Raw genomic sequence first — 26,421 nt, 5'->3', positions numbered from 1 at the left:
TTTCAACCATTTTTAAATGGAGATTGCAATTTTCTGTATATTTAACACAGCACACCACTCACACTCAATACACAGCAAGACAAGACCTAGAAAATACAGAGGACAAACAACCAGGACATATTGCTCTTCAGGCTCCAAGAAATAAATATTAACTGAAAGAAAAACAAAACTAAACGAAAGAGTTTGAAGAATGCACTTAAATTCTAATCTGATGTTTGTTTTCTTCTGAATATCAGACAGCAGCTCTATTAAAAAAAAAACAAACAGCCTCTTGAAATGTTCATTTTACAGTTAAGCAAATACAGAGCAAGACATAAATTAACCCCACTCCAAATCAGCTTGTTTTTCTGCTTGTTGAGTATCAGTTCAGATTTATTTGCCATGGACCAAATTCAGCAAAGCACTTAAGCACATGCACAACTTTGATCATGCAAGTGGCCCCACTGAGACTATTCACATGCTTAAATACACGTACACAGTTAAATAATTTGCTGAATCCAGACCTACTTTTCCTCAGGAAAGCATCTGCAGAGACAGAGTTGTTCTATTCTGACCATGAAGAGCAGTAAGCAAATACATGATAGTGAAAGCTGCATTGACCACTTGTAGCTGGTCACACAGAGCTGTTTCTGTTCTCAGTGAGCTGGATTTTATAGTCTTGGTTAAATGTAAAGAGCCCACCAAGACATTGGATTTCCCAAGGTGAAATGACAGTGGAAAGAAAAGGCAGAGGTAGCTGAAGGTAAGTCAAGGAGAGGAGGAAACTAAGGAACCTCAGAAACATTCTCTTCACGATTTTGGTCAAAAAGGCATCATTCTTGGAAAACTTGCATAACCAAAAGGCATGTGGGGCTATTTTCTCCTTTTTGTCCTCATTAGGAACATCTGTGTGAGACTGTGTGTGTGTGGGGGGGGGGCTGTGTTGTGTAAGGAATTCCCTATTCGTTTCACCCCTTTCCTGGGATTGTTAGTTACCTCTTTGGCAAAACCAAAGCAGGATCTTTATGGGAGACCTGCCTCCCACTAAGAACTAGTGATACAGATCTTAAAACTTCTTTGGCTAGATCCTCAAGATTGCCACATAAGTGCAAGGATGTGCTTCAGTGTTGTACTGAATTAGAGTCCCTACCCTTCTCCAGCAACGTGGGAAGGAAGGATTGACTGAAGGTGAATGTCACACAGATTATTTAGGATTACATAAAAAGCAACAAAGTTAGGAAGTGATAGGGGTGGGTACCAGTAATGAAGAACTGTCACAGCAGACTCACCCTGTGCCAGCACAAAGTTGTGCCTTTGGCTGGTACAATTCAGCATCACTCCATAATACTGTCCTAACAAATCTTCCGGGGAAACAAGGCATCCTGTTCTTTCACTATAGCTCAAAGAGCAGCTGGACTGCTATGCCACATAAGGGAGGTATTTGTACAATTTCAGGCCTATTTCATGGCTGGATTTGAGCCTCATTTCCCCATTTGAGCCTCATTTTTGCTTAAATGACCATTGCCATCTTCCTTGAGATAGCTGTGGTCAAATTCTTGGTCAAATTTATGCAATCTCAGCAACACAGAAAATCGATTTTCTCTTTTTGCCATCACCTCACCTTCCCAAAGAGTTAGATTTTTGATATACCAAATAGCTCTGAAAATGTATTTGATGCCCTCCCTGGACATACCAGCTTATTAACCTGTGCAAAAATTATTCTGAAAAATTCACAAATGTTATTTTGAAGCAGTAGAAATGTGTTCTCTTCCATGCCTTCATAATTGAATTACAAAAGGGAAATAGGAAAAAATAAGACATTAGAATATTAAAAATTCCAGCGCTCAGCCAGCAAGTGAAACACCACAGCAACACTGAACATAAAGATTTTATGCATGTGCTGAACATCCAGAAATCTCTTAATTGTGGCCACTACTTTCTCCTCTATAAAAGGGTGATTTTCATTCACTAAACTAACAGGAAATTATATCAAGTGTATAAAAATCATCTGTTGGGCTTGAGAAACTAATCGGAGGGTGAGTTTTCAATAGAAAACTTGATGTTTTATGTTTCGGCCCCCAGTTCTGCTGAACACCTGCAGTGGCAAACAATACAAACTCAATGACTTATCAAGTACTTGTTTTCAGTAAACCATTAACTCCTTGAAAAAGGCTTTTCTCCTCCCAACAATAATTTCCCAGGTCATATAGTTTCAATAGCTTCCCAGATCACTCCCTTCATAGGAGTCCCTGAGAAGCCTGGATTTTGAGAAAAGATCTTCCATGAGTTTTACAGCCCTTGTCGAGTTTACAGGCTTCATGAAAAAAAGGAAGCAATATATTCTGAGAACAGCAATCCATGGGAGCTTTACAGCAATATTTGGTTAAATATCTTGCAACAAACAATCTACCTGGAAAACACAACCTTTTTTTCCCGGTTTTGAGTTGTCCGCTGGCACTCTTGAAAGTCATAGTTAGAAATCCCCGGTGCAAACAAATCTCATCCGGTAGATTGCAGAACTGGCCATCAGCACCATTCTTTTCTCCCACGATTATCCCTCTGTAGCTGACCATGTAAAGCACATGGTCCCTAACAGAATCACCTGATCTTAACGATTTCTTCCTAACCACACCTAATTTCATGCTGTGCTTAAAGCCTTTCTCACACACTGCTTAGCACCTCTTCCTGTGCAAAAGAGGGCAAAAAGGCATAGACGCAGAAAAAAACTAAGTGTCCTTCTGTGCCCTGAAGACTTTTTAAGCAGGAGCTTTACATCTTGCCAGGTGTGCTTACAAAAAATACACTTGGCAGGCAAGAAGCCTATGAAGGAAGATGTGATCATAACCCAAGATCCAGACGTACTGGAAGTATTTATAGAAACATCTCCAAACACAAATAGTGAAAATATTTATTTGCTTGCATTTAATGGAAGCACGTGTGTGCTCTTGAAAAATGTCCTCCATGTAGCATCAATGCAGAGTTGCAGAGAAGCAAAATCCTGCTCTCGTCTGTAAGATCAGGAATTCAAAAAAAAAAACAAAACACAAGAAACCCACTTTGCTACACTCAAAACTCATAAGAGGAATAGTACAGGAATATTGTTAAAACACAATCATAACAAAATCAACAAAAAGAGTTCCCTTGATGAGACTCTTCTTTAAATGACCAACGTGCCCTGGACATGGTGCACAGGCAGTTTTGGAAAGGCCGAGAGCCCAGGGAAGAGCTGGGAATGACGGCTGCTGCTCTGCTGCTGCTGGTAGCTGAGAGCAGACCCAGCGCCAATGTTTGTAGACAGTGAAAAACGCCTGTGAATCACAGCTCTGAAGTTCATTTTCCAATAGGTTTCAGTTTGGTTTTTCTTTCTAACGGCATTTTTTTTATTCCAAATTGCATAAAGACAAAAAACTGATTAAAACTTCTCATTCAAAACTTTTTTTGCCCCAAACAGTGCATCTGCAGTGTTCACTGCTCCGAGGTTCATGACTTTTTTTTTTTTTAATTATTTTTTTCTCACAGGGAATTTTCCATCATCAAAAGCCCGAAGCAGAAAACAATAGGAAAAAAACCATCCAACACCCTGACTGCTGGCTTTCCTTTAAAACAAGCACCAAAGGCATTCATTCTTGCTTCTCACAGAAACAATAGGGGAAAATCTCGGGGAGAACAAGAATACAACCGGATTGGAGGGGGGACCCGGGAGGGGGACCGGAGCTCCATCCCCGCCGGGGTGTGAGGGAAAACAAGAATACAAATCCCAAGCCTACAGCCCAAGCCTCTCGCTGTCCTTTGGGACCGCAGCAGGACCCCAGAGCTCCGTCATCGCCGGGGTGCGAGGGAGAACAAGAATACAACCCGAAGCCTCTCCCTTGCCCTTTGGGACCGGAGCGGGACTCCGAAGCTTCATCCCCGCCAGGGTGTGAGGGAAAACAAGAATAGAACCCTAAGCATTTCACTGTCCTTTGGGACCGCAGCTGGACCCCAGGGCTCCATCCTCGTCAGGGTGCGAGGGAAAACAAGAATACAATCTCAAGCCTAAAGCCCAAGCCTCTCGCTGTCCTTTGGGATTGGAGGGGCACCCCCAGGGCTCCATGCCCGCGGGGGTGCGAGGGAAAACAAGAATAGAACCCCAAGCATCTCGCTGTCCTTTGGGACCGCAGCGGGACCCCAGGGCTCCATCCCCGCCGAGGTGCGGGTGTGTGCGGGCGGCCCCGAGCTCCCACCGCCCCGCGGCCGCGGGGGCTCCGCCGAGGGGGGGCGATTTGGGGGCGACTTGGGGCGATGCCGCTCTCCGGAGGCCGCCGGAGCGGCCGCCCCGCGGTGGCGGTGGGGGCGGGGGTGGCGGCGGGGCAGGGTGCGGGGGCAGCCCCGGCGTGCGGGGGAGCGGCTGCGGCTTTAAGAGCTCCCACAATGCCGTGCTGGCGTCCCAGTTCCGTTACATGTCTCCCCCGGTGAAGGGGAGCGAGGGAGCGGCAGGAAGGAGGCGGAGGACACCCACCCACTCACCCACCCTCGCACTCGCCCTGCCTCCCACCCGCGGGGCTGAGCCCCCCCCGGGCTCCGCTGCGGCCGCGCCGCCCCCCGCGGGCAGCGAGGCGGGGCCGGCGGGCGCTGGCGCTGCCCCGGGAGCCGCCGCGGAGCCGCCGCCGGACGGAGGGGAACGAGCGAGGGGCAGCGGGAGCGGTGAGTGCGCGGCCAAACTCTCGCCCTCCTTCCTTCCTCGGCTCCCTCCTCTGGTCCCTCCGTGCCTTTCCCGCAGCCCGCCCCGCTCCCTTGCCTCTCGCTGGCGGCTCGTCCCCGCTGCTGCGGGCTTGGTGACCCTTCCTTGCCGCCCCGTTCCCCACTGCCCCCTTCTCGCTCGCCAACTTTCCCGTCCGCTTCCCACCTCTCCTTGGATTTCCATTTTTTTTTTTTTTCCAAAAGCGTCTGCTCAGCCCTCTCGCGCCCGTTCTCGTCCTTTTTCGCTTCTTCCTTCGCTGCTGCTACTTCCACGGCTTCCTCCGGCTTTTCCTCTCTCTCTCGGTCTCCTGGCGTTCTGTCTTTCTTCCTTTTGGGCATCGCGTGGAAAAAGTAAGGGGTATTTCTCTTGTGTCCTTGAGGAGGGGAGTTCAGAAGCGACTTTTCTTTACCCAGGGAAATCTTTGTAGTAGTTTTCTCCCCCCCCCCCCCCCTTTTCTTTCTGTGCTCGAAAAGAAAATTCAACCTATTTTTTTTTTTTACCCCTCCTTTTTTTTTTTTTTTTTTTTTTTTTTCCGACATGGACTGTTTTGGTGGGGTTTTTTTCTCCCCCCTCTCCCGGCAGTGTCGGTTTGTTTCACGATTAATCTCTTTTATTGCTGTCCCAACTCCTCCCTCTCTCTTTCTCTCCCCCAGTAAGAAAAAAAAGATTAGCAGAAAATCTGTTTTGCCAGCAGCGAATGTATGAGACTTTTTTTTTTTTTTTTTTCCGGGGTACTATTGACGAGAAAAGCTTAAGCAAATACAGTACGGTAGGACAATAGAGAGGCATGAACTTTAAAGGGTAAGGATTATAGTCCTTGGTTTCTGCAGCTCTAAACTGTTGTTGGGAAGGTCTGGGTCAGGGTCCGGTTTGGGGTTGTGTGCCAGCCTGTTTTCTGTTCAGCAGAGGGGTGATTTAATATGCCAGGAGAGTGCTGTGCTAAATTGCAGTTCAGGATTGCTCGTGGGTTTCATCAGCGTGGAAAATCAGGAGACATGGGAAGGTTACGGATTTCGGTGTCCCCTTTAGAATTACACCTGTCACGCCTTTCATCCCCGAACTGCAAATGTATCGGAGGCAGATACATTAATAGAATGGCTGGAAACTGCTTAAATCCGTGTCAGAAAGTGCTGTCGTGTGGTTTCAAGAAGTCTGGTTCGAACTTGAGAGCTTCTGCCTGAGCTCTAGTCAGCATCACACGGTAAAATTAAGTATGTGCCGGGCTGTGGAGAGCAAGTAAATCAATTGCCTAATGATTTCTGCGAAGACACCTGTTTAAGGGCTTTCAGGCTCCCAGCTAATTGTGTTTGGGAGCGGTGTGATTGTGTTAAGTGTTGTAGAAGTAAAGTGCTGTATCTTTTTCAGTAGAGAGTATGTAGTTTGTGAATAAGATGTCAACTCTTTTAATCAGAAATGGGTTTTGGTTGTGTTATGTTACCTCTCTTGATAGATAGCATTTGAAAGGTCCTTAACATTATGTGGCTAAAAGGCAAATAAAGTCAGCCCTACTTCCCCCCCCCCCCCAATGAAGAGAGAAAACAACTTCAGATTAACTTTTGTGTGATGATATCTAATTAGAAAGTAGGCTGGACATTAAACTGGAAGTACTTCTCTGAGTCTTAGAGCAAAAAACCTATATGGGATGAATTGCTGAGGGAACTGAAATGACTGCTTGGGATTCATCGTGTTTAGCTGTGTGCCCTTTAGGACAACTGAGGTGTGAGGTGGTTCACTTCTCGCAATTACTTAATCCATTCCCACCCTCATGAGCCCGACAGAATTTGATCAATTATTCGAATAAATCTTGTGTTTTAATCTTTCCTGGAGATGAAAAACTTTGGGATAGGGGGAAACAGAAGGAGAAGGATAACAAGTTATGTTAGCAAGTTGTTTAAGTCTCTCTAAACTGTACCTTGAACTGTTTCTGAAAACACCGTCAATAATTCTAAAGAGCCAAATTGAATTGATTAATGTCACTTTTTAAAACCCTTTTGAGGGAAACCCTGAAGAGGAACGTGTTAAAGAAGATGCAATTGCTGGAAGTGCAGAACTGAGTATTGAGGATGGTTGGTTCTGTTCCTGCTTCTGCCATCGCATGGCAGTGTGACCTCTGCCTGAGCTGCCTTCCTACCTGCACCTCATAGGATATGGAGATTTTCCTGAATCTCTTGAGTGCTTTTACACATGATTTTTAAGGTTAATTATGCATAAATATATTACTCCTTGTTCAGTTGTCCCTTTGAGATCTGATCAGGTGGTAGTTTGACTAATACTCATTCTTTGAAAGTTGTAAAGTAGAAATCTTGAGCATCACTGACATAAGACTTTTGCATTGCTGTAAAGGTTTTGAGGTTGTTTTTATCTCCTGTGTATCTCTGATGGTATCAATGCATGCTTCTTCTATGTTACCTTAAGTCTGCCTCAAGCAGAATATGAAGGACAATGTTGACCTCTCCAGAAAGAAACTGTTAAATTGAATTGCAGGGTGGAAAACTGTTCTGTGGGGACTGGGCTGAGGACCCCCCTCAGCGTGATGCATTCTGTTCTTGGTAATTCTATTTTGTGAGCTCTGTAATTATAAACTTAGCTTAGCACACATGTGTGTTTACATTCTAACTTCAGGGTTTTGCTTGAGTTTTTAAGACTTCTGTCATGAAATTAAATGTAAATGTGTGATTTTCTGGAACTCTTTTGAAAGCCTGGGTTTTCTTGTTTACTTTCTTGTACTTTTTTTCATGATGGGGTTGGGACTTTACAGTGTAATGAGACTTATTATAATCTCAATGCCTGCCTTCCTGTAATGTTTGAGACTTGCATACTTTGTAAATGCAGGGTTTTACCTTGTTGGAGAGAGTTGTTTCTCTTCAGTGAAAATGAGACTTGACTCTATAAAATGTTGTTATTAGGCAAGTGTATGTGTGTGTATATATGTGGAGGTTTTATATAAATAACTTACTATCTTCTTGCATATGCATATAGCCAGCTCTGTGCTTCTTAGTCTGGACAGTCAGTCTAGTTTCAAACTCAGTTTCATAAATAATTCTTTCTGTCCTTCCTGACCCCCTTCAAAGCGAGTGGTGATCTCACAGCTTTGACAAGAATAGTTTTCTTGGCTGATGAGAGGACGTTCATGTTGTTCCCCCCCACCACCCCTGAGGACTGTGTGTTATCTTTCTCTGTGCTGATAGAGTGTGGGGAGGGAGTTGGCTGGTCTGTGTGTGCCAAGTGGTGCCGTCCTGCTCTGTTTCTCTCTGGTTCGTCACCTGTGAAGTTGAGATCATGAAACTTGTCCTGCTTGGGAAGGGAAAGTGGATTTGACACATCTGCCATGGGAGCTGCAGACTGTGCTACTCTGGGTTGTCATTTCACTGGGATCTCAGTAAGAATCTTTGTGATATCATGAATATGGAGAGTGTATCTGTGAGGACTCCAGGCACCGTAAGCTTTCAGATGGCAGACACTTGAGAAATCCACTTAATTCACCTTTCTGCTTTTGAGTAGCTCCATAAAGAGGGAGGAATCTGTTTACTTTCTTGTTGTGCTTGATAAAAAAGGGCGTTCCTACAACAAAAGGCATTGTAATGCTTTCTATAGTCCAGGCTTATTGAACAAAAGCATCTTGCTGTGCAATATTGTCGCTGTGCTCAGTGCTGTATGATAACACATGTTTCTCAGCTGTTGTTGATTCCTCAGTGGCACAGACTTCAAAGGAATGTGCTGAAAGAGAGCCGCAGCAAGAGAAAAACGAGTTATGTTCCAGTGGCCTGTACCATCCATCTGTTTAAATACTTTGCTGAACTATTCCAGAGTGTTCAGGCATCCAGTCAGGACTGACAAGCAATTATAGCTGGGAGTACAGCCTGCTGCGAGGAGACCACCTAGGGAAGGCTTAAGTGCTACCTCCCCTCCATGGGTCAGAGCCACCCTGCCCTCCCAGCCAGGGAGGAGAGATAAGGCTCGTCATTTGGGGAATCTTTCAACATGACATTGTCTAATTCCTAATGCTGTTGAGGATTTATTTATTTTTACTCTCTATGCTATCTTTAGCACAAGAAGGGAAGAATGGTAATGAGGACAGACGGTCATCCGGGTAGTCTCCTCTGTGTGCATGTAGCAAACTAGGTCTGTAATTTAAATAAGTAAATATTTATACAAAGTTAGTGAATTCTTGTTCCCCCCCCAAAACGATTGGGATAGTTCATAGAGAGTGATCTGTTGATCACTCATGTCTCCAAAGGCAGTAATACACATTACTGGATTAATTTTGGCTCCAAAACACAACTAGTAAAGTTAAATTGGAGCCAGTTATGTTGTGCTATTTCCGATTGAGTTTGGGGAAACACTTCACAACTTCATCCACAGTAACTAAAAAAAACCTCCCACTGTACTCCTGCATTATAATGCACTAGGATACTGCCAATTCCAAGCATTATAATTTGTTTTTACTTAAATTCCAGTATTGGAGTCCACATGCAAGACATGTCTACACCTATAGTTGCCAAGTGAATCTTCAAATCATGGCCTGTGTGCTCTCCATAGTCCCAAGTACTGGAACTTGGAGGGAAATATTAAGAGGGAGACTACAAGTGATAACCTCTTGATAACCTGTGAAGACCCTTGAAGTTTTTCCATGTGGGACTGACCCTCCTTTTGAGGTTTGCAATGAGTACTGTAGGTAGAGCAACGTGTGTTTCAGTTAAGAGGCTTTAACCTTCTTTGTCAAGGGAAAATGCTCATGCAGATGCACTAAGAGGATATTTGAGCTTGGGAAAACTGTGAGGCACTCCAGGATTTGATTTTCACCTGCAAGCAAGCAGCACAGCTCCGAAGGTAAGCTTGTATGTTGTTCTCTGCTGTAGTATTGCTCCTGCCTTTCTGCTGCAATGTGACATTTATACCTTTGAAAGGATAGTTCTTTCTCCCAATGTTGGCAGTCCTGATGGTTTTTTGGTATTTTGAGACGTCAGATTTTAATGCCTCACTACCCCTTTGAGCAGAAAGGGGAGGGAAACTTCCAGAAATATGTAATGCAACTGACTTCCAGCTTCTGCCCTTGCTCCAGGGTTGACACTGTAGTTTGAATTTACTTACTTGCTTTGAAAGCTGTACTCAGTGTAACCTTGAGTCTTACTCTCTTTACCACAGCAGCACCTGATGTGTTTCCAGTGTGCACCTTGCTGTGTCTTTAGATTGTCCAGGCTGTGTTGATGCTCTCTCTTTATTGTCCTCAGTAACTTTAAGAGCTGTAACTTCTGTTTCAACTGAACTGAAAGTGTTTTGCCAAAAGAATTTTTTTTTTTTTGGGACCTCTGAAGTGTTTGTCAATGTTTTCAAGCTGTTATTCAAAAGGAGTTTGGAGTTTCCAGAACACCCTTTTAAAACTTTTAGGTTTCACTATCAGTCAGCAGTTTCATGAGCATGGATAAGGAAAGGCTGTAATTCCACTGGGTAGCCAGATGTTTTGTGTCTGTGCCGAAGCGAGGAGACAGTGTGGCTTTTTAGGAGTTGTAGGGTCTGTTGGTCTTGTCACAGGACTGTTTGGGGATCTTCAACAGATTGTATCTGCTTTCTGTCCTCTCCCTTCCCCTCCCTCCTGCCATGCCTGTACTGATTGTGATCACCTCCTTCTAAGGAAAATGAGACTGAGAGCAAAGCATTCCTTGTTGCTTTCTAAAAAGTAGATATTTTTGTTGTTGGTCTGTGCTTTGTAATACTAAGCTGCTTGCAATTTGACAATTAGTGAATTTAGAGCAGTTATGCAGTAGATTAATACTAATGTTAATTCTGACTAATGTGGGATTAAATTAACATTATAAAGAAAGCAGTTTTCATTGCAAACAGAGGGGAGAGTGCTCTTAGATGCAGATTCCCTCCCCCCCTTCCATGCTAAATAGCACCTTTTTTTGGCCAGTACTTCTTAAGACTTGTAAAATCCTTGTCTATCCTTATTTGTCTTCTCCTGACTCTATGTGAGATATGAAGGAAGGGGAGAAAGGAACTCCTCAGATGTCTGCATGTATCAGACTCCTCCTGGAGAAGAAAGTAGGAAGATACCACAGCTAATAATACTTTAAAGTTGATATTGGGAATGAAGAGACCAAATGCTTAAATGTGCCATTGCAGCTGTGTGGTTGGCGATATTAATTAGCACTTGTGCCTGGAATAATAATTTGCATCCAGAGAGAAACATATGGCAATAGTTGAATGTCCTTGCCCATCGGAAAGAGGTTTTGTGGTGGAATTTTTTGTTGGTTTTATTTTTAAAAAATGTGTTCTCGCCCATCAGAATGGCCCCCTCCACACTGGGTTTGTCTGCTTGCTTTGGGCATCATCTGTGCCTCCAGGTCAATCAGAGCATTTTGCACTGGTTTCATTGGGAGCAAGGACAGAAACTTGGAATGAATAAGCTACGTGTTTGAGATTGTGTATTTCCAGTAGTGGAGTTGGCACTGATGAGCACCAGGACTAACAAAGAACAGTCACACTGCGTACAATGCAATGTTTTCATGCGGTTAATGGGATTGGAATTGGTAACCTGATACTCCAGAGATAACAAAAGCTATTTAGCATACAAGGGACATTGATTTATTTTTTTTTTTTACTACACTATTTATCAGCTCCCTAAAATCTTTTGTCAGAACTCATTCTAGTGAACAAGTTCTGTTTGAAAATAACTGAATTAACAAGAATTTACAAAATAGTCTGAATAGAAAAATAAGTTCCTTTCACTGCAGTTCCTGTATTTGCTTAGTAGTTTACATGCTCATCTCATGTCCTGTGAATTTAGCCTTTGCTACAAACTGAAATATACTGTAAATTACAATTGTTTGTGCTTTTCTTTTTCCAAGAATGAAAGACTTAAGGGGATAACGAAAGAAAACTCCTAACTCAAGAATTAAGATAATGTTCTACCTTAGACCTGCTGCTTACCAGCAGGGGAAGCTGACTACTTGCCTCCTTGGTGGTTTTAAATAATCAGAGGAACTTGCAGTCCCTGTGGGCAAGGTAAAGGACACATACCTTGGGGAGGTGGTACATACCATAACAGGAGAGCTGAGTGTGAGTTTGCTGATGGTGAGCTGAGGCTCTACAGGCAAGGGATTGGTCGTGTTCTGAGGCAGAAATTAAGGGGAGAGGCTCACCTTTCCTACGGAGAGTGGGAGGGAGCTGGGCTCCTGCCAGCAGCCAAAAATCATGCTTTAAAACGTACTCCAGTGGTGGGCTTTGTTTTAAACTCCTAGCAAGACAGAAGGGTTCTGAGGTGTTTGGTCTGTTAGGACTTGCTGGTCTTCTGTTTGTCACACATTGCAAAACACCTCATGAGGATAATTCCCAACCACAGAGTTGGGAGGCGTGGAGTGAAATCCTGACCTCTGTGGCTCAACCTGGTGAGAGGAGCGTTCCTCTCTTACTGTGGCCAGTGAGAATGTCAGGGTGACCTGCCTGTGGGGCTTGGCAGGGAGCACTGGCTACGTGGTGTGGGTCTGCAGCCTTCCTGACCATTGTCCTGCTTGGAGGCCACTGCCCTGGGTCATCTGTTGCAGGTGTGTCTGCAGTCCAGAATATCCTTTCCTGGTCTGACTTGACAGATGAAAAAGAGGGAGAGTGACTTTTTACATGGGCAGGTAGTGATAGAACAAGGGGAAACAGTTTCAAATTAAAAGAGGAGAGATTTAGATTGGATATTAGGAAGAAATTCTTTATTGTGAGGGTGGTGACGCCCTGGCACAGGTTGCCCAGAGAAGCTGTGGCTGCCCCATCCCTGGAAGTGTCCAAGACCAGGTTGGATGGGGCTCTAAACAACCTGGGATAGTGGGAGGTGTCCCTGTCTATGGCAGGGGGGTTGGAACAAGATGATCTTTAAAGACCCTTCCAACCCAAACCATTCTGTGGTTCCATGATTTCTATGTTGGATTTGCAAAGTGCCTTTTGAAATAAGAGGCTCTTTTCCAACCCTTGCTGGCTTCCTGCTGCACTCACTGCCATTCTTGTAGCACTTCTCTTAGTGACTTGTTAATGTGCTCCCTGTGTCTGACAGCACAGGCACCTCTTCCTGCTCTGCCAGTGGGATTCCTAAATACTCTTCCATGAACTAATGGCTTCCTAGTTGCTTCTCTGGTTGCTGCATAGCATTTGCTTTTTGATGGGAGGGGAAGATACTGGCGCTTTCCCTCACAGCCACAGTGAGAGGCATTCTTCTAATTCCTCTGCTGCTGAGCTGTTCGGAGCCAGGGCGGGGGAACACTTGCTTTCCCATTTCCTTGTCCAGGAGTTGGGTTTAACTTACATGGAGCACCTGTCCTGCTGTGATCCTGACATCCTGTCAGTGCTCATTCCCCCTGCTCCCTGGGAGACAGTGTTTTTGTTGCTGGCAGTTCTCTGCCTTACCCTTAAAAGAAATCCCACTCAGGAATTTTCTAGAATCCTTCCCCTCCCTATCCCCTTATCCTTCATTGACCTCTAACCACATTTTTATCTTTCTTGACAAGATGCTTAGTTTCATTTATCAACTGCTTTTTCCTTCACTCTTTGGCTTTGATTATTTTTCCAGGAGCTGCTTAGAAACATTAACCATTACAGATGTGCAGGACAGTTAAATACAGTCACATTCCTTAGTGTTTTGTATTTTTTTTCTTGACTCTGATACTAAAATGCCCATGATAGGTAAATACTTTTTATGTATGCTACTTCTCATGATAAAAATATCCATCTTTAGCAAAGGGTAAGGAACTGCAGTGGCTATATATCTATATTACAATATACCAGTATTACCAGTTACAAGAGCCCTGTGTTTCCCTCCCTGAACATAACCACTACTGTAGTAAGGGCTTTTGAGTTCAGGCTTAAAATATATTTGCACACTGCAAGATAAAAATGAGACATAAATAGAAGGAAATGGCAAGTGCACTTTCCTGTCTTAGGCTCGTGGCTTCCTAACTGCTTGAGAAATGCTCTGTCACCTCTAGACAATATTATTTTGTTCTACAAAACTTAAATAATTCAGCTTTTGTAAAAAATGTTTGTTTTAATTGTGGGTAGCAGAGAAGAGCATGACTGGATTTATTTAAATATATGCTGCAAGGATATTTTTCCCTGTTTTGTGGTACCCTTCATGCTTGTCATCCTAAGTGTGTATGCAAAAGCCTGAATAACTGGAAGTCTGTATGCTTCCCAACCTTTTACTTTGATAGTCCGTAATGATCTCTGGACAAACTGTATTCTACTTTGGAACACAACATTTCAAACTAACTTCAGCTTGACCAGGATGAATGAGGATAGCATTTGATGTATACACCATTTTTAAGATATACCCTTCTTTTTCTTGCTCACATGGACATAAAGCAGGTGGTAAGCAAAGACAGTTCTATAACAGAGTGCAAAATAAAACAAGAGGGAAGAAGGGGGAATGGCTTCAAACTGAGAAAGTAGGTTTAGAAGGAAGAAGGTAGGAAGAAATTCTTTATTGTGAGGGTGGTGAGGCCCTGGCACAGGTTGCCCAGAGAAACTGTGGCTGCTCCATCCCTGGAAGTGTCCAAGACCAGATTGGACAGGGCTCTGAGCAACCTGGGCTAGTGGAAGGTGTCCCCCCCCATGGCAGGGGGGTGTAGTTGAATGATCTTTAAGGTCCCTTCCAGCCCAAACCATTCTATAACTGTGCTGTGGTATCTGAAATGTCCTCCCTATGTTCCTGCAGCAGTATGTTCTCTGAAATTGAAAAGGTGGGTAATGACTTTCCAGTTTTCCATCAGATGGGATATTTCTCATCATCCCCTGGTTCTGAGAATGGATCCTGTTGCTCAACAGAGCGACTGGGTAGGTGGCTTCTGTGAATAGAGAGCATTTCCCTCGTATACACCGTGATCCATGTGGAGTCCTGACCCCAACAGGACTTTGTTTCAGCTCTGGTGCTTTCAGGAATTTGGCTTCCAAGGCCTGCAGTTAGGAAATGGAGATAATAGAATTTTGGACACCATCCAAAACTGGGCTCTCAGGGGAAAAAAAAGAACTTGTTTAGGTCAATGTATTATTTGATTCCCTTGTGGTGATCATAAAAAGTGTGATGTCACAATGTGTAGCTGTAATGTTGAGCCTCTTCCTTGCTGGGATTTCACGTACAAGTTAGATGAGAATCTCTCTGCTTTGATTTTAATATTCTAATACCTGGCACCCTGAGTGGGATAACAGCAGGCCTGTAGCTAAGCTACAGCATCTCCCCTGGTAAGAGGCTCAAGCAAAGAGAAACTTAAAACTCAGCGATCTCATGGCATACTTAACAGCATTTTAAGGAACAAGTGTCAAAGGAAAGGTTCATCTTGTAAGTGGACACAGTGATGTGAGAAGTGCCAAGTAGAAAGTCAGTATTTGTTACAAGCCCCTTAATTGGTTTCGGAGGCAGTGGTGAATTGTTAACTTACCTTGTTGATTTTAGTGTGTATGTAAAGTGTAATTTAGGTGTTGACACACATATACTGTGTGGCAAATAAACTACTGGCTATTCTTATATCTTTTCCTGCAGCTTCTACTTCAGCTTTTCCTACAAAATAGTAACTCTCAATACCAGTGCTCCTGTTCAAGCACACACAGCTTTTTATGTGCTTTTATGTGTTTTTATTCCTGATGGAATTTCATAATAATCTTGCTGTGTATCCACTGTTTTCATCTTACTCTGTGTTGTGTTTTCCTTGTCTTACTGACTTGTGCAATTTTGTAATAAAGTCAGCCCTGTGCTTGGTGAACTGTCACTAGAAAAAGGGAATAATCATATGCCCCAACATGGGTCCTTTCTACTACACTTGATGTTCAAGAGAGTCATTAAAGCCAAGGTAAATTCAGTGAGTAGTTTGAGTTCTGTGCATTTTTTTAGCCCTTTTCCAAAAATTCTGACCTTGTCATATGATTTCCTGCAGTCAATTTATTCCTGATGTTGAGAATTGATACACACCTTCAAAAGAGATCACAAAGTAAAGAATCAACAATATTAATTTACAAGTTTTTACTATTTGTTTTTTAAAACCCATATAATAGCAAATTCATGGCAGAGAAATTCTTAACATCACTTTTATTAAAAAAAAAAAAAAGGACTTTAGGTTCTGTTTTGCTCTGCTGAGCCCATCACTAGGGTGTCTGACTGGTTACCTTGTAGTTTTTAATGTTCTTGGGATGCAAATGGTTTTTAGTCATCTCAAAGGCATTATGCGCACTGAAACCTGTGGATGTACTGAGATATGTTCTTTCTGTGCTTTGTTCATGTGACTTAATTTAATTAAAGCAAAGGCCAAGCATGTCCTGAAATTTGTAACACTGTTGTTTGCACTGCTGGTACTTATTTGCTCATCGTCACCAATTTGACAATGTGTGAACCTGAGGCAGAGCTTGAATACGTGGGAATTGGTTACTTGTGTCTACATTTGCCTCTTCCTATGGAAATTTCAGGGGTTTTGGTTTAGGTCTCTGTTAATTAAAAATTTCTAGTATTTTATTAACTTGCTTACTTTTATTTAAGACTTCTATTCATTACTCTGCTGATATGGAATATAATCACTTAATCCAAAAGGGACTTTCTTTGAGGACTATGAGTTGACTGTGAGGTTTTGAGGAAGAATCATCCTTGTTCTCTGCCTAAACTGGACTCAAAGCTTGTCCTCAATACTTGTTGTTGGGATCACCTCTTACCTTATTGCCTTTCCTGGTTTGGTCTGGGAAAAGATGCAGTTTGATTGTGGGCTCACACTGATACCCTGCTGGCTGTTTCTGTGTCTTTTTTGTTCTTTTAAATTAATTATTGCCAAGTTTTGCTCACTGAGCATTGAAACTCCCAAGCTGGATCTCAAGTCACTGATTTTATCATCTACATCCTGGGATCTGTATGTGGAATGAGCTGCTTCATATGCGTTTAAGAGATGTGAAGACTTTTATTTGAAAAGGAAAAAAAAAGCTTAAAATATGGATTTATATAGACCTGTAAAAATGTGTTACTTTGTCAGCTTATGCTATCAAAAATACACTGTGTGTAAGAATTAATGTGTTGGTCTTCATGTGAGATGGTCTCACAGTCAGTAAGTGTTGAAGCTTATTTGAAGCATCTGAAATGTATGTAGAGAGTGAGGTAAAGAGCGATGTGGTGCAAGTCAATTTGAGCCAAACAAATACTGTGACACAAATCACTTGGGTAAGTTTGCTTTTGTGTGTTTGCTTATTTGGGTTTGCCTGTGGGAACCGATCTGTGTTGTATCTTGGACAGAGTGGAAAGCAGTGTGATTTGATGATTCCTGTTAAAAACTAATGTACAAGCTTATTTACATGGGTTAATCACATGAAATTCAGGTTGATTCATTCCCCTTAAAAACAGTGGTTTCAGGCAATGAGAAATCCAGTTGCTCTCTTAAATAAGTCAACAGTAGTTGTCGTCAGAGGTGAGACTCCAACTCTGTACCAATGTACCCATGACTCACTTGTGAGCACAACTTGCTTAAAAATGTATTAAGCATTAATAACAGGGGATATTTTTTGCACTTCAGTAAAAACTGTTTGGAATGTTTTGGGAGACTGGAGTAATTCAGTGGCTCTGAATTTCATTAACTGTGAAGTATTTCACAAAGAAAATTAAGACTTGTCACTGGCTTAGGGCAAGTGGGAGTAAATGGTCTCTGAACTGTGTCATTATTAATGACCATATGTAAGGAATCAGAGGCTTTAATTTTCTAAGGAAGCATCTTCATCCTTTGAGTCAGTTTTCAAAACCCAGCTGGTGAAAGAAACCTGGTCTGATTTGAGTGTTGGCCTTGCTTTGAGCAGGACTCTGAGCTCTGGTGGGTCCTTCCAACCTGAAGGATTCTGTCTTCTTGTTTATTTTCTTTTCCTTTAAAGAGTGTTTGTGTCACGCAACCACCATCAGCTGTAATGGGATTGCTTTGCTGATACTGCCAGCAGTTAAACCAGAGGGGTGAATAAATCTTTGTAAGTAGTTTTTTTATAACTTTTTTTTTTGCTTGTCTTTATAGATAAATGCAGAACACGTAAGATTTTCTTTGCATCTCTTATTCTACCTGCTGCAGAATCTTTTAAAGGTTTAAAGAGGGGGAGTAGGGCAAGTTATTATGACCTTTCTCTAAATTCTAGGGTAAGTTCTCAGCTTTCCAGAGCTGAAATTTTATATGGAATCTAATGATTCTGTACTTGAATGCAACAGACAAACAAACTGTGCTTTAGGGAAACTTGTCACAGATGTATAATATATTGAAGTTACCTATGAATTATTTAGTTGGGGAAAAAAAGCTTTAAACACAGTGAACGTTAGAAAGGATAAAGAATGAAAAAAGGCTTCAGGGTAGTTTAACAAAATACAATGTATATGTTTACCTGATGAGACCTGGAATGAGGAGTTGAAAATACAGACTTTTCTATTGGAGAGGAGCAGTGGGATCTTTGTCCTAATTGGTCTGTGTACCTGCTTGAGTAAGGTGCATATTAAAAGAGAAAATATATATGCCTGGTAATGAATCCAGGATTTCAGGTCTTCTTGCTCACACACCAGCTTCCTTTGTGAAAGGAAGAGTAGAGTGGGTGTTCCTTTGTGTGTTTAGGTTTGTGCAGGCTGTGTCACAGACGAGCCTGTCATTCACTGATGATAACTCTGAGACTTAGAGAATCATCCCACTCTGGACCCAACACGATAAATCAAGCTTTCAGCTGCAAGCTTTGAAGTGGGAAGAGAAGAACAGGTTTTTAATGAAGTTGAGGGGGAATAAGTGATTAATAAGTGTGCTTCACTGGGTGCTACATCATCAGAATTTTTTTCTTGAAATTAAATCCTTGATCAAACCATTCTAGTGTCATTTTATTTGTTGAGGGAAAGGATTCCCCTTTGGTTCAAGTGCTGGAGTACAATTTTTATGTAGTTGATGTTGGGTAGGTTGCTTGGTGTACCTTTTTTGTGGTAAGCTGATTTTCTTCCTTTTGATTACCTGATATTTTTCTCTTCTGGTGAAACAATGCTAGAACATGCTATCAAGAGAAAGGGGGCAAGTAATTTGTCACTATTTTACTTCTAGATGAAGTAATCCTGCAAGAGGTCAATGGTGGGTGGAGCAGAGATGAATGAAACTTTGCAGGAGTAAGAATAAAAAGGAAATTCCCTTAAAGGGTACTTGTGCAAAAATACTCAGCAGCTGCAGCATCAGTTCTTGGACATTTTGGCAAATACTTGAGCATGTATGTATCATGTGTAAATACATGAACAGCATGTGTTTAGTTATTTATGTAAAGGCACCTTAATTTCAAAATCTCGAGTTTCTTAATTTAAAAATCAATAGATTAAAAGTTCATTTAATAGAACTTACACCATGAGTCAGGGGAGTTTAAAAGGGGAACCTCAGGACAGTGGTATATTCTGGCATCCTCTGCTGATGGTTTAGCTGTGTGCATCAATAGTTATCTACTCTAATCATAACTTCTGTTTTCTAAATCAAGATTAGATAGAGATTTGGAGCCACTGTGGTGTCTCAGGTGGTTTCTGGAGGATTTTTTGGTTTTCTCTTGCTTCCTGATTTTAGTTAAATAAGACTTAGCTGCCTGTAGGAGATAGATGGGAATAGAAAGTTAGAGTAGAGCCTGTGTTTGTCTGGAGGTGTAGGTGCAACACTTGGGAGCTGACATAAACACTGTAGTACTTTGGTGCTACCAGCACTGCAATAAGATGCAGGCTCCTTGCCAGGGCTGTTGTAAAAGCAGTTGTACAGCCCTGGTAAGAAGGTCTTGGAGGTCACTTAAGTGTCTGTCTGGGATGAGTAAGCCCTTATTACAAGCAGGACATACTAGGGCTTGGAGAGCCTACTCTGGTAGTATCAGTTGCAAACCATAGTATTCACAGTACTGGAGCCAGCGTGTGTGGAAATGCACTGCTGTTACTGGAAGCATTTACATGGCAAAGGGTGTTTAAAGATCTGGGAACTCTGAGCTTGTCAAATGTTTCTGTAGTGTATTTTGGCCAACTTTTAGCCTTGGTGGTCTACTGAAGCAAATGGCTTTTTGATGATGTGATTCTCTTAAAGGGATCAATTGATTAAAGTGTTTATAAGTTCACTAGTCCAGCAACACCTATAAAATCCTGTCTTCTTTTGATGTGACTTTAAACAGCAGAGCAACTGTGCACTTGTATATCTCTTTTTGAAAGGGGAGAAAGAAGCTTCCATGCTTTCACAGCAACTGTACTTTAAAAATACCTATAGTTGCTTACAGAGCTTTTTCTAACAGCATCTTCTCATGTGAGTTTTGCATTTCCTTTACAGTGACAATTTACAGTGGAACAGCAAGCTTTAGGTTTGATAATCTTCTTAAAAGAACCTAGATTCAGATCTCTGACCTACAGCTACGGTAAATAGAAGTCAATTTTTTATAAAACCTTTCGCAGTTGTTCCCTTTTTTGTGTTAATTGATTAAAATATGTATTGGGTTGGCCCGAATTCCTCTTGCTAATTGGATAAAATGAAACCACAAACTAGATTAAAAAATCAAGAATATAGCTTCCTTCTGGGGAAAGTTGACTATTATTTTGATGGACTGTTATTGCCTCTTGTGGAGGTGTGTGTATATATATATTTATATATATATATGTGTGTGTGTGTGTGTGTGTTCTAGCCCTCAGACCGACATGCTACTTTACTAGGTCTATCTGTCTCAATGTTACAGAACAGATGGTTAATTCAAAACCAAGAGTATTAAAGCTGAGTAGATAAATCTGATCTCCTAAAAATGAGGTTGCCAAAACAAGCTGCTGTATTTGATGTAGCTGCTGAATTGGTCTTTTCTTTGCTACGAATGCAAACCTCAGTCTAATGCCTGAGTGCAAAGGGGTTGGTCACTTCAAGATTTTTTTTTTCAGCTCTCAATTTCCCTCAGAACCTGTAACTTGAAGAAGTAAGTTGCTTACATACTGTAGGGATGCTGGAAGAGAAGGCGACTTGTTTCAGATTTAAAATTTGGGTTTTTTTTCTGGGCTTATCACTGCAGTCCTGGGTTTTCAAAGTAACAAAGACAAATTGCAGCAGTGGAATAAGGCTGATACCTGTTTTTAAGATGCCATGATTTGCGTTTTTTCTTCTATTTAGGTGGTCAGTGAAATGAGAAGAAAAAGGCAAATTGTTAGAAGAAAGAATTATTGTGTTTACAGACAAATTCTCTTTTTGTCAACAGATAAGAGAGATAATTTGAGACAGGTGTTGTCAGAAGAACCCTTTAGATACCTAATCCAACCTGCATTCCACAGATCCAAGTTACCTCTGGACAGGGCCTAATAAATGAATTCACACTCATGTGTGGCTACAAAAGGGATCAAAGCATTTATTTTCTGCGTTCATCCTGTTGGGATTATTTCTTAGGGACACCATTTCACAGTAACCTACTTTCCTGCTTTCAAATGAACCAGGTGAGCAGGCTGATGCCCTTTATCTCAGCCCTTGGGGCTTTAAATACTTACAGATTCTTCTATGAGCTGCTGGAAGTCATAGTCCCTTTTTAGGAATCTCTGACCTTGCAGTCCATTTTTCTGTGGTGGATTGAGCATTTCATCTGTGTGTGACTTTTGGGTGGTTATTTTTCACTTATATGGTGCTGTAACATGAGCTATTGCATTTTTTGGGAATACTTTATCTTGAATGATAACACATGACATCCAGGTAATGTAATCATTGTATAAAAGTTGGAGAAAGCAGTCATGTTACTTGTGTGCGCTTCTGCCTTGATAAATGCCTTAAAGCTTAAAAAAATCAGGCTTTCAAGCCTTTCTTTGCTTTTGCTGGTTCTTTTAATGTTTAGCTCTGTATGAAAGGTGTCAGGCAAACAGGTGGAAACTGAATCCTCCTATCTGTTTGATTTACACCACAGGTTTTGAGGGTAGAATTGCACTTGTTGGATAAAAAGCTCAAGTCCTTTATTTTTGTGGAGTAACCCAGTCTTGGCTAAAGAGAAGACATTGCTTTATTTGGCTGCATATTTAAATACCAAGTAAAATCTTGATTTCCATGGGACTTCTGGGCTTTTCTTAAAAGAATGAGTTGGTTTTGATTCTTTTTAAATTCTTCTGCTTCTAATTGGCCTCAAGACCCTTTTATTTCAGGAATTTTGGCAGCTCTGGTGATGGTATCAGCCATATCCTCAGGCTTCTGGAGGTGATGCTCTTGAGAGGGGGAGTAATTTGAAACACCGTCTGTTTTATTTCTGATCTGTGGTTAGGGCATAGGGTTAGATGTTCATACCTCAATTTGGAATGCCCCCTTCAAACCTGGTGGAAGAACGAAGTTAGGAACTAGAGAAACCTTGGCAAAGCCTAGAGAAAGCAATGCATTAGGGAATAAACTGGCAGAGGCACGAAAGTATCTGAGAGCAGATGGAGTGTTGTCACCAGTTGCAAAATCAGTATAAATACTTCCAGAAAATTATCCTTCCTCTGCTCTTGTCAAGCAGAAGGGACATGAGCCATAAGTACCATTGGCAAATTGTTTTAGCTGCAGTGAGCATCCTTGCAGTTGGACTCAACAAGTTGGAATTCTCCCTTGCAGCATTGGTAGGGATGAAATGCATCTTCTTGGTTCTTGCCTGAAGATGATGGATTTTTACGGCTTGAAAATCTCACACAACTGTTGCCTTGCAGTTCTGTTGGGTTGTATCAGCAATAAAAATGACGGGTTTTTTGTTCTTATTGCTGATTGTGGTAGTGTTGTATGGCACAATTTCCCTGGTTTACTGTGGTTCAGAGCGGGCCTGTAAAGCAGTTGTTTTACATGTATTACCATCACGTGACTAGGAACCAATCAGTCCTCCCAAATGCACAGTTTTGGGGATATTGTCATGTTTATAAATGTGTCTGGCTGGCTGCTGCTGAATTGATGGCTCTGGTGCCTGGTTTGTAAGGGGCTGGCAACCTGTAAATGAAAATGGGGAGCCACAAAACAGGATGAGTTAGGAGAATCACTAGTGTGTGTAGTATTTGTGTCTCTCTTGAACCCTTATTACCCAGGAAAATGAATGTAGGAGTAGAGAGCGTAAGAGGGGAGAGCGTTAGGTTTTAAATTCTGAAATTCCTGTTTGTACTGATCCAAATTCCATTTCCATGGAAACTGGAAGTTTTAGTACTCTCACTTCATCTGCTGGCTGGCTTTGGGGAGACTAAAATTGTTGACTTACACTAAACCTTTCAGAACTGAGAGCCGTGTTGGTGTATTAGCACCACATATTTTGTGCGGACTGGGAAAGTGTAACTATAATTACTTCATGCATTTATTTTCTGTGAGATGCTTAACTTTTAACTGTTTCCAGATCAGATATCTAAATGTTCAGAGCTTGTGCCATGTTATCTAATTATTGAATTGTCATAATAAGCTCATTTTTTTTCTGGAGTGGGTAGTTTCCTCATTATTGGCTCTCCCTGCCTCTGAGTGGAATGAGAAGATTGTGGAGGCTATAAAGAATGTACTACTATGTTGAGTTCAGGACAAGAGTTAATAGAAGAAACTCTTAAGTGTGAGAAGGTAACTTTTCTGTTCTTGAAGCTGGGCTGGTTAAGTGAAATTCTTTCTAACAACTTTAGATACACTTTATCAGTGTTCCACTTTCACTTAGAGCTGCTTTGGGACTGGTTGTCCTGGCTGTGTATGAGCAGGAACAAGGCTGCAGGAAGGGCTTCTCTCAGTTCTTTTGGTCAGTAATATGGTAGTTTAAATGAGGATAAACTTTTTTTTTTTGTAGGTAAATAGCACTAGTTTTTAAAAAAATTAAAAAAAAAAAATTTAAACTTTCAGCTTTGTAAATGGGTTATGGCAAGGTGGCATTTTGAATTCAAAAAATGAGTGGTTCTGAAGCAGTGCCTGGGATCTGAACTTGGCAGAGATGTCTCTCAAACACTTAAGAAAGAACTGCCTGCAATTAAGAACTTGCATGTAATTTTGTGCATTTTAGGATTTCTTTTATCTGATGGAAGCGTCAGTTTTATCTTTAGTATATTTTTTTCCCTTTAAAGATCATGAGGTCAGTAAGCTAAGTAGTATCAGAAGTGGAAAGGGAGGATCACTTGATTTGGATATACTCTTCTGTCATGAGCTGGAACTTTCTGGAGATCTGTCTTCCTGCCTGGATTCCCTGAATTCCAGATTTTGGTGTGCCTGCTTGTTTAGGTGCAATATAGCAGGTTTAAGGGGAGGTTGTCTTGGGAACAGGTAGCATCACTGCTGTGATGGCCTTGTCTGTCTCCAGGAGGAAGGTTCCACGTTCATTCTAAACTATGGGGGACTCTTCCCTGCTGTGATGGCTGGAATTCCATTGAAATTTGCCAGTATAAACTACAAGCTGGTAGAAAAGAGAGAGCCAGAAAGGACTATAATTAAATAATTCTGCTACCTGTAAAGCCAAGGTGTAGCCAAGGCATCTTATTTGTTTGTGTTGAGAAATTTGCCTCATGTTTGAAAGGTGCTGCCATAATGATAATTTGGCAGTCACTTTGTTCTCTGTTCCAGCAATCAATAAGTCTAAAAGCTAAAGACAAGTTTTAAGAAGGTGCATGTACAAGGTAAACCTTTATTTAGTGAAGATATTCCCAGACTACCTGCAGCTGAATGGAGAAACATTAAATTATCCAATGGGGCTTCTAATCTTTAAAATGTTACTTGAAGAGGTGCTTTAACATAGAAAAATCATTTCGTCTTGCTGATGTTCTTGATCTTGTACATGAATTTAAATGAAGAAACAGGAAAAATTCAATTGAACTTCAGCACAACTTGTTTTTGTGTGTCACGGGTGTTAGTTAAAGGCTCAAGACAGGATCTCTGTGTACCCAGCTGGGCAGTTATTCAGCTGCTTGTTTCATCCCTGGTGCTCAGTTCTCCCCTGATTTCTCTCCACTCACATAGGTTACAGATTTAAAGAAAAAAATGAATTAAAAAAGAAAATCACTAACACTGAACAAGATGAGTATTATTGCATAAAAGCTTTGTGTGGTGGAAGTGTATCATAACTAACTGACTGTGAGGTTTCATTCCTTTCATGTGGGAATTATCTTACATTTTTCTCACTGAAAATGGTTTTCTGTCCATGCTGTATAATGCTGTATAATAATTTTGAGCATAAAAAGTGATGTTTACCAGGGATTTTTAGGGTTTGCTCGTTGTATATAGAAAGTGAAGATGCAAATAAGCAACTCCAGAAATACAGAAATGCTGAACTCTTTTCCACCTTCATGTAATATGTGTGAATAATAGACATAAACATAATAATATATAAATATAATAATATAATCTGGTTTCTGGTGCTATTAGTTGCTGATACCTGTGAGTAGCCATCTCTCCCACACAGAATCTAAGAGCCAAGATTCTCATTCATGTCATCCTTGGATGCAATTTGCTTACCAATAGTCACACTATTTACATTATATTCCTTATTTTTAGAAGGCTCAAAGGGTTATGGTGTAATTGAATTACTGTAAAGAGTGTTCTGATTCATTATCTAGCACACTCAGTCCTGGTCAAATGGGTTTTAATGGCATTAAATAATAACCTCATTAGGACTAGGAATATATGTGTTTTCTCCAGAATCGTAGAGTAAGGATCACTAGCAAGGAAAAAAAAAAAAAACCAGCAGCATGTCACAGTCTTGTAACACAGCTGAATGCAAAGGAAAGCACTCAAGCTGCTCTGGATCACAAATATCTGGCCATTCTGCTCCTAAAACAGATATAGGCTTGTACTTGACTGTAGCTGATTTTACTTTGTACGAGGGCTTTGTGTGCTATGCTATCAGCAAAAGCAGACAAAAAGAGCTCTCTCATGCCTCTTACACTTCTCTTGAACACATGGGATGGTTGGTGGTGGCAGATATTATATTTGCTTTCACATGAAGGTGGTGACTTCTAACTCTGACCTTGAAGAGATGAAAAGCTCCCTTTGCTGGTGACTGTAACACCAATTCATTCACACCTTGGATTAAAAAGCTGGGTTTGTCCCGTGATTGAGCTGAGTCTTAACGTTTCTAAGACTTATGTAGATCATAAACCATGCTATAAACATAACTTTTGGCTTTTCAGCTAATATAGGTAAGAAGCCAATTCTGAAGTCCTTAAAATAGTAATTATGGCTGGTTTATGGGACTATTTCTTGAACTTATGGATTCCCCTGCACCCTTTATGACAGTGTACACTGTGTGCATAGTTCCAGGTTATTTTAGGCAATATATATTGAATTAGTACGGTTGGCTAGTCGAAATCAACCTCTCTGCCCCAAAAGCTAGTTCCTTTTGAAGTCTGAACAACTGTTTGAGGTATTGTGTCCTACTTCGTTTTTAATATGAAACATTCTTAGAGCTTAACAGTGGTGTCAGGCCTCTGCTTAGTCCGTTCTGTTCCTTTATAGGGCACTTAGAAATGGGATTTTGTCTCCTGTAACAGAATTATGAATTGCCATTTAGGATGTTTTGTATTTGCCCATGGCAGGAAGGTTGGAATGAGATCATCTTCAAGGTTTTTTCCAACCCACACCATTCCATGATACCACAGGCACACCTCTCATGTTTTTGAGATGACCAGCATTTTGCTTAGAAGAATGACTTAATTTCCTACGTACTGCCCAGCATTTTGGACATGATTTATTGAGCTGTTCTTTATTTTGTTTTGTCTGCAACTCCACTTTAATGTTTCCTGGAAGGTTTTCCAGAGTGGAGTAGCTATGGGGAGGGATATGAGT

The 26,421-nt window shown here is 41.4% G+C and overlaps 1 protein-coding gene across 2 annotated transcripts in view; it reads left to right on the top strand.

Moving 5' to 3' along the window:
* Positions 1 to 4,396: 4,396 nt before the first annotated feature.
* The window catches only part of RASSF8 (Ras association domain family member 8), an 82,782-nt gene continuing 60,757 nt past the window's right edge, over positions 4,397 to 26,421 (top strand). The window contains exon 1 of one of the 2 annotated variants that reach the window (XM_032688431.1): positions 4,397 to 4,662. The gene's annotated coding sequence lies outside the window, so the exon portion shown is untranslated. The remainder of the gene's footprint in view (positions 4,663 to 26,421) is intronic. The other variant, XM_032688428.1, reaches the window with a different exon arrangement.

Source organism: Chiroxiphia lanceolata, chromosome 5 (genome assembly GCF_009829145.1).
Source record: "Chiroxiphia lanceolata isolate bChiLan1 chromosome 5, bChiLan1.pri, whole genome shotgun sequence".
Taxonomy (NCBI): Eukaryota; Metazoa; Chordata; class Aves; order Passeriformes; family Pipridae; genus Chiroxiphia; species Chiroxiphia lanceolata.
The sequence above is the reverse complement of the archived record's forward strand: the minus strand, read 5'-3'. Positions and strand labels throughout refer to the sequence as shown.